At 39.1% G+C, this 12255-nt stretch overlaps 1 long non-coding RNA gene across 2 annotated transcripts in view; it reads right to left on the bottom strand.

Annotated features, from left to right (window-relative positions):
- The window catches only part of LOC112656958 (uncharacterized), a 117858-nt gene that overhangs the window by 50387 nt on the left and 55216 nt on the right, over positions 1–12255 (bottom strand). For both annotated transcript variants that reach the window (XR_007412271.1, XR_007412272.1), the window contains exon 4: positions 3500–3580. This is a non-coding gene — a long non-coding RNA (uncharacterized LOC112656958). The remainder of the gene's footprint in view (positions 1–3499; positions 3581–12255) is intronic.

The raw sequence follows: 12255 nt of genomic DNA, 5'->3' as shown, positions 1-12255 counted from the left end.
GGCTGAGTAATATTCCATTGTATACAAAAACCACATCTTCTTTATCCGTTCATCTTTTGATGGACACCGAGGCTCCTTCCACAGTTTGGCTATTGTGGACATTGCTGCTATAAACATCGGGGTGCAGGTGTCCCGGCGTTTCATTGCATCTGTACAGATCTGTACAGAGGATCTGCCAGATCCTCTTTGTAAATCAAAGTAGCTATTCTCTCAGCTGCTAAGAGTGTTTTCTGCTGAAGCTCCATAACTGAGTCCCTCCCCAGGAATTGCCTTTAGCCTAAGGGAGCAGTCTCAAACAGGTTATACCTCCTTCCTTTGGTAGCCTAAATCCAAGGATGGATCTACACAATAATAGAAGGCCCACTCCTTCCTTTATCTCAATTCTGGAAAGCTCTGAAGAGCCACTCTAGGTTAGAGGTCCCCAAGGGATCAACTGAAGTCTCTGTTGTGACTGAATTAAACTCAACTTCTCCTTTTGCCCCATTCTGCCTCCCCCATACCCTTAAATCTTAAAATACTATCTGGATGAAATCACATCTGCTACAAGAGAGATATGACAGAAACCAGCTGCCATTTATCCTGGTCCCAAGATGCTAGGAAGATGGAGCTGAACATAGAGAAGGCCATATGTTATGTCCAATCCATTCTGATCTTGATGTGAGAGGTTGGGGGTGTCAACCCTTGGTCATCTCCAAGCCAAAGAAAACAGGAAACCAATCACTTCTAGGGATGGCTTCGGGGATTCATTCTACTTTAGGATGTGCTCAGGAATATTTGGGAGGTAACAAATTAAGGCCAGCAAAGTTCTTGGATTCCCTGAAAATTGATCCTAGCTTCCTCAAGTCACTTGTATTACGAACCATATTGGAGTAGGCTAGGGCAAGTTATCCATTCTCCAAGACTTGGGTTAGGAATGTGAATGAGGGCACAGCTGCTTACTTAACTGCCCTCTATTTTATGCTATTAAGTAGAGATTGAGTTGATATCAACTAAACTGTGCCCCCAAAAGGTTCTGTTGTCTTTTTAGGACTCAACAAATCACACTGAAATGGCTTCTTGCTCCTCTCAGAGTTAAAGGGATTCTGTGTGGCAATCTTTTCCTATTACTACTAAATATCTATTGAGTTCTAGTTGTATGAGAAAGAAGTCCCTGACCCCTAGGCATGTGTGGTGCAAGAAACACGACACGTAAAGCTGTATCAGTGCTTTCCACTCTCAACTGATTGCTTTCAGACCATTGCCCAAATTGCCCATAATGCTGGGTGTTTTGGATTACCAGATTTATGTGAAATACTCATTGGCCTGAATGTTCCTCTGGAATAGGTTCATTGTCTTTCTGGTCTTACCCAAAACTATTTTATTCATTTAGTATATTTTATGATTGTTTACCATTATTGTAAAACACCTTCTCCTGCCCATCAGGAAGGTTACTCATATTTCTTATTTAAAAAAATCACTCATATAATTTTTAAAGTTGGTAATATAGTAATATGGTCTAAATATCAAAAAATTACCAAAACTATATAGTGGAATCCCTTCCTGCCCCTATTTCTCATCTGTGTAGTCAAAAATCTTCATTTCACCTCAAAACTACCAAAGCCAGGTAGTTTTTCTATCCTTTTTACATGGTAACATATCCATTTTGTGCACTCTGCCTTTCTCATTTAATAATATAACATAGAGATCTTTTTCGAGTTACTTAACATTTGATAAAAATTATTTTCTTTAAGAGAATAAAGGGAACCTTTAAGAATTGCTGGGACCTTTCAAAGATGACATAATAAGGAAAAATTAGGAAGTTTCTTGGGGTTGGGTCAGATGCTGATGGAGTTTGGCATCTTATTTTTCTCAGTAGAGATTACGTAGGAATACTGAAGAGGAAGAAAAAAGATAACAGCACATCAGCCAAGGACACAGCATGAAAAAAACAAAAAAAGGGAAAAGAGGGATCCAGAGCCATCTGTGCCAATGGTGAGTGGAAGCTACATAGTTTGAGTTAAGAGCAAGACAGTTGACCAGGGCCTAGTTGGCCTGTAGGGCAAAGGTAAGGTCACGGCCTCTGAGTAGTTCTAGATCAACACGAGATAGGAAGGAAGAAGGGAATGTTCAGATTGCCCTAGGTGCAAGGAGGTAATGCTGGATCTATATTCAGAGAGAGTGGGATCAAAGCACACATATAAGCTTAGAAATCAGAGCTGCATTTAAACCCCATGTGAGTTAAGCACTTTTAGGGAAATTACTTAATTTCCCCTCACCTAAGTTTTCTTATCTGTGAAACGAGAATAAGAATAAGAATAATAACCATTTACAGGGCTGTCTTAGGGTAACATGGCACTGTTTGAAATGTAAATTATTCTTAGAACATTTTCAGTGGGAGTTGCATTGCCCCTTTAGTGTCTTAATTTGAAAGAATTATTTTACTGTCATGACTAAACATAGAAACTTCAAGAGAACATATTTTCTTTTTTAAAACTTATTTGAGAGAGAGAGAAGACACGTGTGAGCAAGGGGAAGGGCAGAGGGAGAGGGAGAGGGAGAGACAGAATCTGAAGCAGACTACATGCTGAGCATGGAGCCTGACACGGGGCTTGATCTCAGGACCCTGAGATCATAACCTGAGCTGAAATCAAGAATTGGACATTTAACCAACTAAGTTACTACCCAGCTGCCCCCATAAGAACATATTTTCAAAAAATTATGTGTCAGTGGGTTTTTCATTGATAATTGGCTTAATTTAAAATATTAGACTAGACTAATATTAAAGTCCTTGCTGGACTTCCATTAGTTGAGTACAATCTTTGCATTAAACTATCTGCTACAATAATGAATGACTTTATAAAATTCTGCAAAATTTGAAGGTTACATTAACATAAAAGAAAATTATGGTAATACATTCCAGTTAACGCAGGAATTACCAGATAAATAGTGTTAAACTCTTGTCCAATAGCAAGAGTTGATTCAGATGGACAGTATGATTTATTTATTTTTTTAACCAAATACCTCCTCAGTAAATTATAATGGCTTTGCAGTAATGTGTATCTGGAAAATTGAGTCGTCTCTAGGATGACATGCATGTTTCAAGTGGTATTGAAAGCTGCACTGATGGATATGTATAATAAACATAACTGTTATTAATGAACTCTGTGTTCATTTAATGAGAAATAAAAGTAACTTGTAGATGAATACCTTTAAAAAACTAAAATAAACAGGGTGATGTATAAAGAGTGCTTAGCACAGTGCCTGACTCATAGTAGTGAGCAGTGAGCAAATTAATATATTTGCACTTGTATTATAAGTGTTAAAGTTAATAAGGGAGAAGAATATTTCCTAAAGGCCAGAGAGGAGACACCAACCATCAGGTGAAAAAAGTTTCTGCCTCAGCTGGTGTGGTGACGTCAGGGCCTTGGGTGAGAAGGCCTCTTCTTCGAGGGCTAAAAACCATGAGGTGTAAGAGGTGATGAAGTGAGCCTCACAGCCAAACACAAAGGATCTTACTTACCTGTGAGATGGAGGTCATCAATAAGAAACAACCAGTTCTTCCTTGGACTGGAGAGGTAGGGGATAACTAAAAATGGTATGCCTGGAAGAAGCAAGATTTTTTGCTTACATTAGAGTGCTTAAAGCTGTTGAAAATCTAATTTAAGTACTAATAACTGAAAATGCTGATATGACAGGGAAAATGCTATTTTTAACACACACCCACTATCTCTGAAAGGCAGATGTTTTAATAGGTGTGGACATGGAAGTCTAGAGAAAGAAGCCAGGGGAGGACTGAGCTGTCCTGTATAATAGAGGGAGGAAGCTTATGGGAAAGAAAAGACCTCAGAGAACAAATGAGTCTGATCAAGACTTTTAAGTAGTTTACCCTTCCCTAATATTCCTGCAAAATCTTCCATGAAATCAACATTGTTTACTAATGCTTATGATATGAATGGATCCTTTCTGGGTGAATGTACAGTGCTGAGCTCTGTGTTCATATGTGTGAAGGATGAAAACAGACTGCACTTGAGGAAAACAGCCATCAAATTTCCTGACTTTATGTTGTGACTGTGTATCTATCACTTATATCAGGCCAACCCAGGAGTGTGCTTCTTTGACTGAAGGTTTAGGGGAAATAATGCTCCTGAAAATATTCATTCAAGCAACAAATATTTCTTGAGCACTAATCATGTGCTACGTGCTGTGTTCTGAATTCAGGGCAGAATAACAGAGCAATGGTCTTTGTTATCAAGAAACTCTCAGTCTAATGAGGAAGGATGAGAAACAATGTGACAAGGGATGTAGCTGGGGTATGCAGAGACTAGGGAGCACCTAAGAGTGGTGCCAAAAAAGATTTGAGAAAAGGAAAACCCAGTGCTGAAGAGCAAATTACGTGAGTAAAACATTACATTGGAAAACATTAATATTGCCTTGTGAGCTGATGATCCAAATTGAAGCAATTGAGACAACCATTCAGAGAAGAGGTGAAATATCTGGGTACTATTCTTTTGGCCTCCTGGTTTCTCTTTCTTTTTGTTGTTACCCATTTCATCTCATAACTTCTGTATTTTGTTTCCAGAAGAAACTGCCCCAGAAAGAAACCCTGAAGAATACTATAGAACTGAATTTTCAAAGGCAGGTTGAAAGGAAAGAGGTGGTTAATTAATAAGGAAAGTATAGGCTCTTCCGATAACAGGTTAGTTCCATCAAATACAATGGAGGGTGTAGCCAAACTGGCTTAATAATGAGCTTGTTTCTTTACCAATGTTTTAAATAACAGGATTTACATAAACCTAGAGCAAAAGGATTTCAGAACAAAGAAGTGTATGTATTTGGATGCATTTTTCTTATAAACAGCACTGTTATTCAGTAAGAACAGGGAGAAGAGGTGACTAAGTTAATGAGACATTTTATAATTAATAGCAGAATTTATGTTTCAGATGTGTAATGTCTGTGATAAGATGTGTATTTATTTCAGCATTTCTGGAACTGATCAAAACGTTTTTGAGATTTTCTTTAGAGTCAGTTGGAGTTTAAATCAAGAAACCAGCAATGTGAGTTTATCCTACTTAAAGGCAGGTCAGAAAGACCTAAACTCCAATCCTGGTTCTTCCATTTGATAACTATGTAACCTTGGAAAAGTTTAGCCTCTCACAATTGTGTCACAATTTCCTCATCCCTAAAATGGGAACAATAATTTTCAGAATTTTTAGAAGTAATGAGATAACACAAGTTTCTAGCCCTGTGACTGACTCCCAGTTAGTAGCTTCTCTGTAAATCTTTCCCCTCCTCCCCACTTAATGTTAAGTTGTATTTTGACAAATAGGTTTTTAGATGATTTGTTATTCTTAAATGTTAAAGCTCTGCCCCCCTTGAGGATCTGTGAAGAACATGCTATCAATTCAACTTCTAGGGATTTGTTTTAAAGAAATACTCAAACCAATGAGCAAATAAGTGTTTGTAAGGCTATTACAGCATTGTGTATAAAACTGAAAAACTATTAAAAATAGCCCAGCATTTGCCATAAGTTTGCTTAAATAATTTATAGTGCATCTGCATAATGAATGGCTATGCAGTCACTTAAATGAATGCTGACTCTGTGCCAAGATGTAAAGCTATCTAAGAGAGCTATTCCTCAAACAAGGTATTGAATACGATGTATATTATGTCACATTTCTGCTAAAAAAAATGTATAAACACATACATTTTTAAAACCCTGAAAAGGGGGCACCTGGGTGGTTCAGCAGGTTAAGTGTTTGACTTTGGCTCAGATCATGATCTTGGAGTCCCAGGATGGAGCCCACATCAGGGGCTCAGTGGGAAGTCTGCTTGTCCTTTGAAGCCCTCTGCCCTTCCCCCAGTTTCTGCTCCCCTCCCCCGCTCTCTCAAAGAAATAAAATCTTCAAGGAAAAAAATAAAAACCTGGGAAGATATGCTGCAAACTATCAACAGCATATGGCAGAGGGAGGTAGATGATTGTGGGAGACTTTCATTTTTTAAATTGTATACTTGAGTGATACTGGATTGTTTAGCATGAGTATGTATGTGTATTTAGAAAACAAGAGAAAAAAGGGGAGAAATATTACCTCCACATTCTGAAGAAAATGCCAATAAAGGGGGATTATAAACTGTTTTAAGCAGAGGCTGCATTCAGAAGTAGTTATTCTACATCAGAAGTCTAATACTCCTTTGGAGAGCATACGGATCCTGGTATATTGTGAAAGAATCAGGCCTGTCAATTAATTAATTTATTATTTTTTTTTAAAGATTTTATTTATTTATTCATGAGAGACACAGAATGAGAGGCAGAGATATAGGCAGAGAGAAAAGCAGGCTCCCTGCAGGGAGCCCAATGTGGAACTCAATCCCAGGACCCTGGGATCACAACCTGAGCTGAAGGCAGATGCTCAACCACTGAGCCACCTAGGTGCCCCCCAGGCCTGGCAATTTAGAGTCATATCCAATGTTATGACTACTACACAAATTCTGGTTTCATACTATAACTGTATGTGCACTGCATACATACTATATACATAGTATACTTATACCTTCCAGGTAAGACACAGCCAGTGGTATGTGATTTGGGGGTCTCTGGGAAAGCCTCCCTGCAACAGCTCCCTTACTAGTTAGGATATCAGAAATTCCATTATTAAGAAGTTTAATTTCTTCAGATTAAGAAATTATCTGATATTCAAATTCTGCACTAAGGGTCCCTCTCATGTGTTCCTTCATCATGCTGTACATATCTGCAAGAGTGTTTATATAGATTTTAATTGTCTGTTTTCTATTCCCACAAGACTCAGCTCCTCCCAGAAATAACTATGGGTTTTTTTTGTTTGTTTTTTGTTTTAAAGATTTTATTTATTTATTCATGAAAGACAGAGAGAGAGAGAGAGAGAGAGAGAGGCAGAGACACAGGCAGAGGGAGAAGCAGGCTCCATGCAAGGAGCCTGGTGTGGGATTCGATCCCAGGTCTCCAGGATCAGGCCCTGGGCTGAAGGCAGGAGCTAAACCGCTGAGCCACCTGAGCTGCCCAAGAACTAATGTTTTGATAGCTCTGTTCCCCAGTGCATTCCACAAGGCCAGACACACAGAGGGTCTCAGTATATTCACCAATTGAATGAATGCTTCTACAGATACTCACATGAATACTGAATATTAGGGATATTCATATGAATATTGAACCTGTTGTTTCTACTCCAACTATTGTGAAGTTAAATTGAGGAAATATATATGAAGGCATTTTGTAAACTATGAACTATCATACAAAATGCATATATTATTATTGGAATGTAAATTTTTTTCTGAGATAATTTCCAGGGGGTATACTTCTCTGGATGGACATATAATATGGAGAGGTCCACCTGACAATGGCAAAAATCCTGACCCATCCTCCAGCTGCTTGCATTCTAAAGAGCTCAGGAAGGAGGTCCCCAGTGAAAACTAATTAACAAGGAAATATTTCATTTCTGTAAAAACAGTCAAGAGTGACTGGAGAGCAAGGATTATGTGGGAGTAAGAATAGGAAAATACATAAAGCATGTTCTGAAAGCCTCAAATAGCACTTTTCATCTCTTCCAGAATCTCTGGTCAGGGACACTTTTTTACATAAGGTGGAGTTCTCTGGCTCAGGGCTTTTGTCCTCTTGAAAGACATGGCTTTGCTCTCTAGGTTGCAAAGAAAATGTTTTAAAACTGGGATTTTTATCATTAGTTTCCCAGGAAACCATTTTGGTTCCAATGCTAATTTGTGTACCTGATTGTTTAATTGAAAATGAGGTGGGGGAAAGGAGGGAGCAGATGGAAAGACTACTTTGAGTCACTGCCCAGCAAGAAGATGCCAGGCAGGGAATGCCAAGTCGACTGCTGGTGCCACCCTACACTTAGTGCCAGTTGGCACCAGGTTTCTTAACTGAGGTCAACAGAGTATGGGGCAAGGATTTGGAGATTCATTTTCTTTTCTTAGTTCTGACCTGAGAGGTTGAGGAGAGGTTGAGCTCGGCACTCACTTAGGTTGAGTTAGAGGGAGCCAGCAGACAGGCCTGAGCAAGACAAACAGCTCATGTCTTGGAAGTGTTCTAAGTTTCCTGCTTAAGACATTTTTAAAATCTCCTCCCTCAGATGGAATGATGTCCCTAGAGGGTGTGGATACCTGGAGCTTACCTCTACCATGGCATCTACAAATGAACTGTATTTACATTTCTGTGGCTTTTTCTTTTGGTGACCAAAGCCTCCGTAATGATGGCATTAGAGGGTGTGGCTTTACACACCAAAGAATGCAGCATTCTTACTGCCTTTAATGTTCCCTAGAGAGGTAGTGTATCTGGACATTTCAGCTCCAAAGGCCTGGAAGAGAAGGAGGCTTGTTAGCTGCTCACTGTCCTGAAGCTTCTTTGTGGGCTGTGTATAGCTGGTATGCCGGACCATCAGTCAGAACTGGACTCAACAGCTCTGTGAGGTGAATGAGGGCAAGGTTAACAGTCTTGGTAAAAACCATCCCAGTGTCACGTAACCACCAAAGATGAACACTGACCTAGATTGCATTTTTTTTCACTTGCGAAGACTCGCACATACACCTTGACAGCATCCTCTCTAGTCTCAAACTATGCTGTCCAATAGAGTAACCATGATGCACCTGTGCTTGTTAAGCACCTGAGTGCTCAAACGTGAGTCTGGTTTGCCATATGTTAAGCATATAATATACCCTAGAATTCTGAAGACTTAGTATGAGGAAAGAATATAAACCATCTCAATAGTTTTTAATGGGGGTTATATGCTGACATGACAATATTTTGGATAGACAGCGTTAAGTAAGAGTATATTAGGAGAATTAATTTCACTTGTTTCTACTATGGCTACTAGAAAAATTTATTACATAACTCTCACATTTATATTTTGATTGGACGGTGCTGGTCAGAATGAGAACCGTAATACTCATTCAATCCCTCAGTCAATCCCTTTTGAGCACTCTAACATGCTGAAAATAAATAAGATCCAGGCTCTGCTCTCAGCAGCTTCCATATAAAAGAAGGGCAGTTATTTACAGAGCAATAGCCTAGGGGGTGAGTGCTGGAATAGAATAACATGCACCCAACTGTGGGAGTCCCAAGGAAAGAAAGACACTCTTATGGACAGCATCATCAAGGAAGGCTTCAAGGAGGAGATGAGTTTTAGGATACACAGGGGTTTTAGCAGTCAAAGGAAAAAAAGGCAATGATGTATCAAGAGACACAGATACCTGACATGCCCAGCATGTTTCAACAAAACACAAGTTGTTTATTTGGGTGCAGCTTTTTAGGACAAATGGGGAGTGATTGGTGGAGATGAGGCTGAGAAAATAAGCCAAGGTTCCAGATTCTGAAGGCTCTCTCATGCCACGAGGAGTTTGCACTTACAGTGGCTCAGGGGTTGTCTAACTGTAATGTGGCAAAGAATCACCTGGAGAGCTTTTTAAAATTCCACACACCCAGAGGCTTTGATCTTGATGTGTTAGGGCTCAAAATTAGCATTTTAAAATCAGCATTCCAGATGATTCCAATTGAGACCTCACTTTGGAAAATGCTACTGCAGGTAAGGGGGTTTAGTTAGGCAGTGACGTGATCAGCCTGCATTGAAGGAAGATACTCTGAGAACAGAAGGCAGGTAGGTGGGGAAAGTTATCCTGGGGCTGTAGAGTTGTTGGCTGTTTCAATTATCTAGATGAAAAGTGATAAGGGTAGGGCAATGTAAATTCAAATGCGAATGGGAGATGACTGCCAGAGACATTAAGATGGTCAAGGGATGCCTGCGTGGCCTAGTGGTTGAGTGTCTGCCTTTGGCTCAGGTTGTGATCGCAGGGATCGAGTTCTGCATCTGGCTTCCTACAGGGAGTCTGCTTCTCCCTCTGCCTGGGTTTCTGCCTCTCTCTGTGTGTCTCTCATGAATGAATAAATAACATAATATAAAATAAAAAGATAGTCAAATTGTCAGGTCTTATTGACTAACCTGGTCCTTGCTTATACCCTTGTTTCTATCCCCTGTATCACACCAGAGCACTGGTTTTCTTGTTTATTTTCCCCAAATATCTGAGAACACAATAATCTTCTTAGTGAGACCTTCCAAAGCAAAGTTGATACAGGGTTCAGTTTCCGAGCAAGCCCTTCCTATAATAAAGGTGTTTTTAGGGGATCTAAAGTAAACCTTCCTTTGACACCTTTTAAAAGATCCCCTGGCATTCCTGATCCTGCAGCTGCATAAAATGGGTAGAACCAGAAGGGAAGTGTCCCTGTTTTCCCAGAGCTTCTTGGCTGCCTTGATTCCTTGGCAAGTGAAAAAAAGACCGGGCTGGCTTACATTTTTAATAGAAGAGGGAATAAAGATACATTTACCCTATAAACAAAACAGCTTTTAATGTTTGCTTGTTTGTTTGTTTTGGAAACTGTATAACCAATCATAGAAAGAGACAAGCTGATTAAGCACTGGCATACAACATAAACAGCAAATAATAAAGACCTAAGTTTCAAATGAGCTTCAACTAAGGATGGGTTAGTAATGTGCACATAGATTTTATCTATTTTGTTTACTTGAAAGTCTACTTTTTATTACTTTTCCTTGAGAAGACTGTCATTAATCTCAATTTCTAAGGTAGCTCATTTTCTCCAAGCAATGGGCTCTAAGAATAAGGAGAGGAACTAGAGTTTCGAAGTGTAGTTATTTGAGGAGTTAAACTGTGTGTCTGCCAAAAGTGATGCATCTTATAATGCCATGATAAACACACACAGGTACACTCTCTCTGATGCCCCTTTTCTGGCATAGGGACCCAGTGTACTCATTAAAGAATATTCTTTCACCTTGGCTCTTTTTCTTTATCTCTGGCTGCTGCCATTCCTGTCTGCATTTCTTGGAGTTTCTCTGTGCTCAAACAGGGATATAGTTGCCCAGTGGATTCCTCTAGCCCTCCCAAGTGTGTGTTCAGTTTGGAGTACATGTACTTTCATTCTGGGAAGTTTCTACCTAGAGGGCATTTTAGAAAGACAGAAAGGTAATTAATTTCCCAAATGCTCAGTATACTTCTACCCTCAGATGACTAGCAGTCTGCCAGCCATCTTCTAAACAATGATTAATTTATTAATATCTCAGTGGCAATTGACTAAATGCAATATTCATTCTTATTAAAACTGTAATAAACTAATAAACCTTTAATAAGCTAGGAATGGAAGATGGGGTATACCTGGCTGGCTTAATCAGTAAAGCATGTAACTCTTGATCTCAGGGTCGTGAGTTCCAGCCCTACACTGGGTGCAGAGCTCACAAAAAAGAAAATGTTGATAAAAGAATATGAAACATTTATCTGAAAAGAACCACAAACACCAAACTTAATGGTAAAAAAACATTAGAGGCCTTCCTTTTAAAAAGCAACAGTTCTGGGGCATGTGGGTGGCTCAGTTGGTTAAGAATCCAGCTCTTATAAAAAAAAACAAAAAAAAAAAAAAAGAATCCAGCTCTTGATTTTGGCTCAGGTCGTGATCTCAGGGATGTAAGATCTAGCCATGCATCTGGCTCCATACTAGGTGTGGAGACAAATTGAACTGCAATTCTCTCTCTGCCTCTCCCTCTGCCCTTCCCCAACTCTTCCTCTGCCCTTCCCCAACTCTTTTCTAATAAATAAATAAAAGCAATCAGACTAGTAAAATTCAGTGAAAAAACATTGAAATTAATCATTTTCTAGTAAAATGTCAAAATATAATAGAGAAAAACTCATACACAATAGCCTTCTTCCCATGTGTGTAAATGTACATCATAAAATCTAGATCAAAGAAAACTATAGTACATTACTGAAGTAAATAAACGAAAATTTGGATAATTGGAGAGAAATATCAGGTTTCTAGAGGGAGAAAACTTCATGTTGTAACACCACTCTCTGAATTACCCTATAAATTTAATGCAATTTTTATAAATATTCAAATCATCATTTTTGAAGATTAGGAATTTATAAGTCTACTTTAAGTTTTATCCAGAAAAAGATAAAGTTTTATCATTGAAAAAGAAAAATAACTTCATAATTTTCAATAATTTCAGGGTATTGATACCAAAATAGGCATGTGCATCTTCAGAACTTAACAGGAAGTCTAAAAACAGACCCATGTGGGGACACCTGGGTGGCTCAGTTGGTTAAGCATCTCCCTTTGGCTCAGGCCATGGTCTGAGGGTCCTGGAATCGAGCCTTGCATTGAGCCCTGCACTCAGTGAGAAGTCTGCTTGTCCCTCCACTCTTCTCTCTCACTCTCTCTCAAATAAA

This window comes from Canis lupus, chromosome 8 (assembly GCF_003254725.2).
Source record: "Canis lupus dingo isolate Sandy chromosome 8, ASM325472v2, whole genome shotgun sequence".
Taxonomy (NCBI): Eukaryota; Metazoa; Chordata; class Mammalia; order Carnivora; family Canidae; genus Canis; species Canis lupus.
This window is presented reverse-complemented; position numbering and strand designations above follow the sequence as displayed.